This window comes from Neophocaena asiaeorientalis, unplaced genomic scaffold (assembly GCF_003031525.2).
Source record: "Neophocaena asiaeorientalis asiaeorientalis breed wild unplaced genomic scaffold, Neophocaena_asiaeorientalis_V1.1 scaffold204, whole genome shotgun sequence".
NCBI classification, from domain to species: Eukaryota; Metazoa; Chordata; class Mammalia; order Artiodactyla; family Phocoenidae; genus Neophocaena; species Neophocaena asiaeorientalis.
In genome coordinates, this window is record NW_020173922.1 from 10590539 (window position 1) to 10597529 (window position 6991).

Sequence of the window (6991 nt, forward strand, 5' to 3'; positions counted from 1 at the left end):
CGAGGGTTTTTAAAATGTGAATATTGGGGTGCTCAAAGGGGCTGAAGGAAGTGAGGGAATTTAAAACATTGCTCTTTGAGAACTGAGGGAGAAAGCGGGGCTGTCGAGGGATTTTAAAATTTGAATATCGGGATCTTGAAGGGAGTATCAGGATATCAAGGGCTTTACAAATAATATTATTACGGGACTAAAAGATCTAGAAGCAGAGTATCGAGGACCTTTTGAAAACATGAGGGGAGAAAGGGAGAGTAGGGACATTGAGAGATGTATAGCAAGTTCTGAGTTCTAAAGGTTCAAGAGTATTGAATTAAAATAGGGTGGTTGAAAGGGATTTGTGGGCATCGAAATGTTTTAGGAATTATTGGGAACCTGATAAGCCTATTGAGGGATGTCATTATTGAGGAGTTGATAGTGCCAGGAGAGCTGATGATTTTTAAATACCATTAGGGGTTGGGAAAATTGAGATTTTTGTAAGTTTGATTGGGGGTTGAAAGGACTACCCTGGTATCTAATATTATTGGAGGACGAGCTGGGAGGGGTATACCGGCAGCTTCTAGGGATTTTTGGTTACAGGTATCAGAGTGATAAAAGGAGGGGTAGTAGGAAGAATGAGTTTTGTAAGTCCTGAGAGGGCAACTGAAGATATTGGGGTGTAGGATTATCGGTGCGGGGCTTGTTTTTTAAAAAATATTTTGGGTAGTGTTGTGGAAATATTGCTGGGACCCTTGAAAGAAATAGCGGCAGTATCAACTTTTGGTTGGTTTTGTAATCATTTTCAAGGGGCAAGGTTGTGAAGTTCTTATTTGGGACACTGGGGCACAGGTAGTCTCTGAAGCATATCTCCATGAGCAAAGACGAAAAGCTGGAGGGAGGGTTGGAGAGAGGTGCTATCTCACTGTCTCGGGAAGGAAGGCATGGGAAGGGATCATTTGCTGCCCCCTTGTCACTTCTTCTTACTTATCCTCCTAGTGGAGGGGAGGGCTTTCTGGCTGAAAGAAAAGGGGTAGATGAAGAGAAGGGTAGGCTTTGATTCATTAGATCAGATCACTTTAGTGGAAAATTTGAGTTTTTGCAGAGGCAGAAAGAAGGGGTAGTTGGGGAGGTGTGGAGGTATGGTGAAGTTGGGGCTGTTGGGAGACAGCTACTTCCCTGTTGGTATATTTCCTTGTCCTCCTGAGAAACCCTGTTAACTAACTTGTTGTTTTGCCGTTTTGGTTTCTTGGGTTGGGATGGTAACACTTAGGAAGACTCATCTGTAGTCCAGTGTGTCAGCCTTGTGAAGGAAGTAGAATGGGAAAGGGAGACAGCATTAGGAGCATTTTGATGTCTGAAATGATATTTATTTGCTTTCTGAGGACGACGAGTGTGTGAGTAGAGCACAGATATGAATAAATGTACACTAAGAGCCTCTGAGTTTTACATTAGTGATGGTCTGATTAAAGTGAAAGGGACTTCTGGACACCCTTGAAAGTTTTATAGAAGAATATGGGCCTCTTGAGTGTTCATCATACTTTCCCTACACACAGTAACAAGCTTGGAGCACAAAGATGGAAATGAAGGTGGGAAATCATGAAGTAGATTTAGTGAAATTGACCATATATGGAAGAGGCTAGAAATAGAGAAAGGTCTATTGGAATATTCTTTACCTTTGTGTTTTTAGTATTTTGGTAGAGATCCTTTTGAAAGTATTAAATGTGTACTTTATGTTTTGGGTAGAAGGTGACAAGTTTTAACATTATAGTTAATTGCTATCTTTTTTTAAAGTTCCCTGAAATGTTTTGGTCTGGGTAATGTTTTTTGGTTTCTTTCTTAATATCAGAATTTAGTTTGGGTGGGAACTTAAACCTCCTAAGGGTGTTTTCACTAGGGTTTTTTTTGACTATTTACACTGATTTTTTCATAGATATTCTGTAATTTTCATGGGTAAAAATTATCTTTCGAAATGATTATTTCTGTTTAGTTTCCCCATTTGTTTGGAGTTATATGTTCAACTTAAAGCTCACATCATGCATCTTTTCTTTTAATAAAAATTTTGTTACTTTTTTAGGGTTAAAGATCTAAAGTCACTGCTTAGACTTTAATAATACAAATGATTTTCCTAGAACTACAAAATTAAAATACTTATTTTTAACTCATAAGTAATGATTTTGGATGAAGGTGTTAATAAGAAATAGTAAATGCAAATGCCGAGGTCACGTATATTTTCATTCTTAGTATGTTGTCATGGAAGATTATTTTTCGTTTAGACATCCTAAAATGTAATAAATGATATGCTAAAGTGGGTTGTATTTGTAAATTTACTTTTTGCATATTCCAGATTCAAGAAAATTTTCATAGGAGATTGGCATGTTGCTACAACATAGCATTTCAGAGCAGTTGTTAGGCTTTCATATAATGTAGTTGCAGTGGATATGTTGGAATCATACTGTAGCTGTGTACATCATTTCCTATTGCACTTTCTTATTTAGCTTAATTTGAAGTTAACTCAATTTAGGGAGTTCCCTGGCGGTCCAGTGGTTAGGATTCTGAGCTTTTGCTGTCATGGGCCCGGCTTCAATCCCTGATCTGGGAACTAAGATCCTGCAAGCCACACGGGTAGCCAAAAAAGAAAAAAAAAGTTAACTAAATTTATAAAAGTTTTTGATTTTTAGGGATTTTTAAGCATGGTCCACCTCGTCATAGTGAAACGAAGGCACGTAACAGGATATTACTAAGCCAGTCCAGTTTGTATGTGATTATTCCCTGTAGACAAATAAGAAATCTCATGCTGTTAGAGCTTATCTGTTTCGTTCCACTCCTTTTGTAGGTGTGGGACATATCTATTACTTTACTAGAGGAAAATCAGAAGGAGGAAGGCTAGAAGAAATGACTCCTTAACTGGCTAGGAGAAACCCAGTACCATTTTTGTTGGCAGTGTAGTAAAGGGGAGAGAAACCATCTTAGTCAAGGAGTTTGTCTCTTCCTCCCACTGCATGAACAGACTGAACTCACAGATCTTCTTTGGGGTCCTCATCTTTCTTCACTTTAAAAACCTCCTAGGTATCCTAGTTACAGAGACTGTGTAGGGATTATGCTTAAGTAGGACATGTTGGGTTTCTTTATATTAGAAATAATTGCTCATTTTAAGTATTTGTACTCCTTAAAGGTAAGGGTCTAGGTAAACCTCGGGGATAAATCAATCACTAGAGAAATTTCTACAAGTTTAGGAAATGTTCAGGCAAGCAGTTTTCAACAACAAACATGCGTTTCTACCTAAAATGCTGTCTTTAATGAGGAATGTTTTAAGTTATCTATATTACATATGTTAAATACGTACAAATACATCTAATTTACTGCTGCTTGTTAGGCTTATTGTAAAAATTTGTCTTGTGATGGTCATTTTGTAATGTATAGAAATATTGAATCACTATGTTGTACACCAGGAACTAGCATAAGTGTTGTAGGTCAATTTTACTTCAAAAACAAACAGACAAACTCATACAAAAAGAGATCAGATTTGTGGTTACCAGAGGTGGGGGGTGGCAGGAGGGGAATTGAAGATGGTCAAAAGGCACAAACTTCCAGGTATAAGATGTATAAGTACTAGGGAAGTGAAGCATGACTAATATAATTAATACTACTGCGTTACATATGAAAGTTGAGAGTAAATCCTGACTTCTCATCACAAGGAAAAAATGTGTATTTTTTCTTTTATTTTGTGTCTATATGAGATGATGGATGTTCACTAAATTTATTGTGGTAATCATTTCATGTATGTAAATCAAATCATTAATGCTGTACACTTCAGATGTATATAGTTCTGTATGTCAATTATATCTCAATAAAACTGGGGGAAAAAAAGCTATGAATAACAAAAAATTGTCCTGATAATATGTTTTAAAAAGAGTGATGGGGTTTGCAATATTTTTGGACAGTTGTATCCATCTATTTATCTATCATCTATCTATTTTAGTAGAGCATCATTATGTGACTTAGGGCATTTAGCTTCTAGTTCTATATGTGATTCACTGTTTGACTTTGGAGAGATTGTCTAACCTTCCTGTATTAAACAGAGTTAATATGAGTATTATGATGCAGGCTATAAAAAGTGCTTTGTGTACCTCAGAATCATTAAATATAAATGAAATTTTATGGTTTTTGAAATGTGAAAATATGTTGAACTCTTTGCAAAAAGATTTCACTTACTAATGTTAAGTGCTGCTGCCTCTTACAAAGTAATCAGTCTAGTGCATGACAGGGTTAGATTCTCCTTACAGGCCCTATAGGTAGGGACAAGAATTGCTAGTGAAAGGACTTGGTGTGCAGTTTCTGTGAGTTCAGGTCTTTGTAAAAAAAATGCACCAGGAGATTGACTGTTTCATTTCTGAGTATGATGGAGAAGGCAGCAATAAGGTTCATTTAGGTCATTTTATGACTCCGTGGTCAGCGGGTGTATACTTGGGTTGAACTCTAAAGTTTACATGCTGCTTATAGGTTTGCAGTCCTTACCAAGTTAACTCTGACTAGTAATCTTTGCAGTTGCTCAGATGGGAAGAAAAATCACCATGTAGCAGCTGTTAGATCACATCTCCTGATAAATAAACTACAAGGGTAAAATGAGTATTTTGTAAATATGTTCTTAAGATCAAAAAGTAGTGATAATTTTCTGAAATATATGTAGTGGCTTTATAGAATTGGTGTGCCTCTAAAGTCCTGTGGGACTTGTTTAAGGAGGCCGTTCACTATTTCACAGAAAGAGACTTATTTTGACCGGAAGACTTCTTGGCAAGTTATAGTATACTAAGTTAGGAAGGTATTTGTTCTTATGTCCTTTGGTCCGCCTCCTAAATATTTCTGACTTCATTCTCCCTGGCCCAATTGTTGTAGGCTAGAAGCCATATATTGCTTTTATAGCCTTATGTTTCCTACCACTGTCTTGCCTCATCCTCTCACAGTGTTGTTACTTCATTATTAATCTCTTTTTTTAAAGCATTTGATATTTTGTACTATAATTATTTGTTTTCATTTCCATCTCTTAGCCTTGTGACTGCAGGGCAAGGTCTGTCTTGCTCAAAGTAATTCCATTACCCAGCAAGATGCTTGGCATTTTGTTAAGACTCAGTAAATGTTTAAATGAATCAATGTCCTCATATGTATATTTAGGTTGGTCACAATTAGAAAAGTAAGATTATGTTTTAATAGTCTAATTTTCTGGGTGTGCTTAGCTGAGGGCTACTGCACTAGGAGCCATAGTCCAAGTATCACAATGAGATACAACTGAGAGTCATATTTTCCCCTCCAGATAAATCTAGGGATATTTTCTTTTACATCATATTCATTTATGAAAGCCAGTAATTAATGAAGGGGAGTATGAAAGCTTTCATTTGAAAAGAAGTAGAAGTACCAATATTTGTGTTTCTTAATATGAGTTAACAGGTTCTTAGAAATTAATAGTTATTTATTCACTTACACTCTGATAAAATCAACTCAGATTTTACTTATTTTTCCAGTACTTTCTTATCAAAGGAATATTCTGAACATAGATCTCAGTGTCAGACTTCCTGTTTTTTTACTTTTTTATAAGTAGAAATAAAAGCATTGCATTACAGAAAATGTAGAAGAGACAGAAGAGGATAAAATTATTTGTATATATTTATTTCTAGTTTCTCTTCTGTGTATGAACTTTCATGTAGCTGTAATTAGACTCAAATGTAAAATTTTTTTTTTTTTTTTTTTTTTTTTTCAGTACGCGGGCCTCTCACTGTTGTGGCCTCTCCCGTTGCGGAGCACAGGCTCCGGACGCGCGGGCTCAGCGGCCATGGCTCACGGGCCCAGCCGCTCCGCGGCACACGGGATCCCTCCAGACCGGGGCACGAACCCGCGTCCTCTGCATCGACAGGCGGACTCTCAACCACGGCGCCACCAGGGAAGCCCTAAAATTTTTTTATTTTTGGCTGCATCAGGTCTTTGCTGTGGCACGTGGGCTCTTCGTTGTGGCACGTGGGCTTGTCTCTGGTTGTGGTGCACAGGCTCCAGGGCACATGGGCTCTCTAGTTGAGGTGCACGAGCTCAGTAGTTGTGGTGCGCGGGCTTAGTTGGTCTGCGGCATGTGGGATCTTAGTTCCCTGACCAGGGATTGAACTCGCATCCCCTGCATTGGGAGGCGGATTCTTTACCACTGGACCACCAGGGAAGTCCCTCAAATGTAAAAATTTTTATCTTGATTTCTCCAGTTGACGTTAGCATTTTAATATTTGTGTATTGTTTCTATAACCACTTTGGATGCCTAATGTTTCATAAACATTCAACAATAAGAGTGGTTACTTTGACTTTACTTTTTCTGTTAAAAATAATGCTGTTTTTATATAATACATGTATATGTATTTAGTGTCTCTTAGGTACCCATAATATTTTCTACGTTTGGCTTTATTTCCTGAGGTTTGTTTACCATAAGTACAACTACTAGTCAAAAGAGTATGGGCATTTTTTTTTAATTAATTAATTTATTTCTTTATTTTTGGCTGGTTGGGTCTTCGTTGCTGCGCGTGGGCTTTCTCTGGTTGCAGCGAGCGGGCGCTTCTCTTGTTGCGGAGCACAGGCTCTAGGTGTGCAGGCTTCAGTAGTTGTGGCACGCGGGCTTAGTTGCTCCGCGGCATGTGGCATCTTCCCAGACCAGAGCTCGAACCCATGTTCCCTGCATTGGCAGGTGGGTTCTTAACCACTGCACCACCAGGGAAGTCCTAAGTATGAACATTTTTAATGGCTTTTGATACACGTTAGGATCAGGAGGTTTTTTTCCTGTGGCCCAGTAGCGTAGTCATTAGTTGTCTCACCTCTGAAACAAAAATCACACTGAGAGGGGCTTCCCTGGTGGCGCAGTGGTTAAGAGTCTGCCTGCCGATGCAGGGGACACGGGTTCGTGCCCTGGTTTGGGAAGATCCCACATGCCGCGGAGCGGCTGGGCCTGTGAGCCATGGCCGCTGAGCCTGTGCGTCCGGAGCCTGTGCTCCCC

At 38.6% G+C, this 6991-nt stretch overlaps 1 protein-coding gene across 5 annotated transcripts in view; it reads left to right on the forward strand.

Annotated features, from left to right (window-relative positions):
* The window catches only part of RBM27 (RNA binding motif protein 27), a 71175-nt gene that overhangs the window by 340 nt on the left and 63844 nt on the right, over window positions 1-6991 (forward strand). The window lies entirely within an intron of this gene.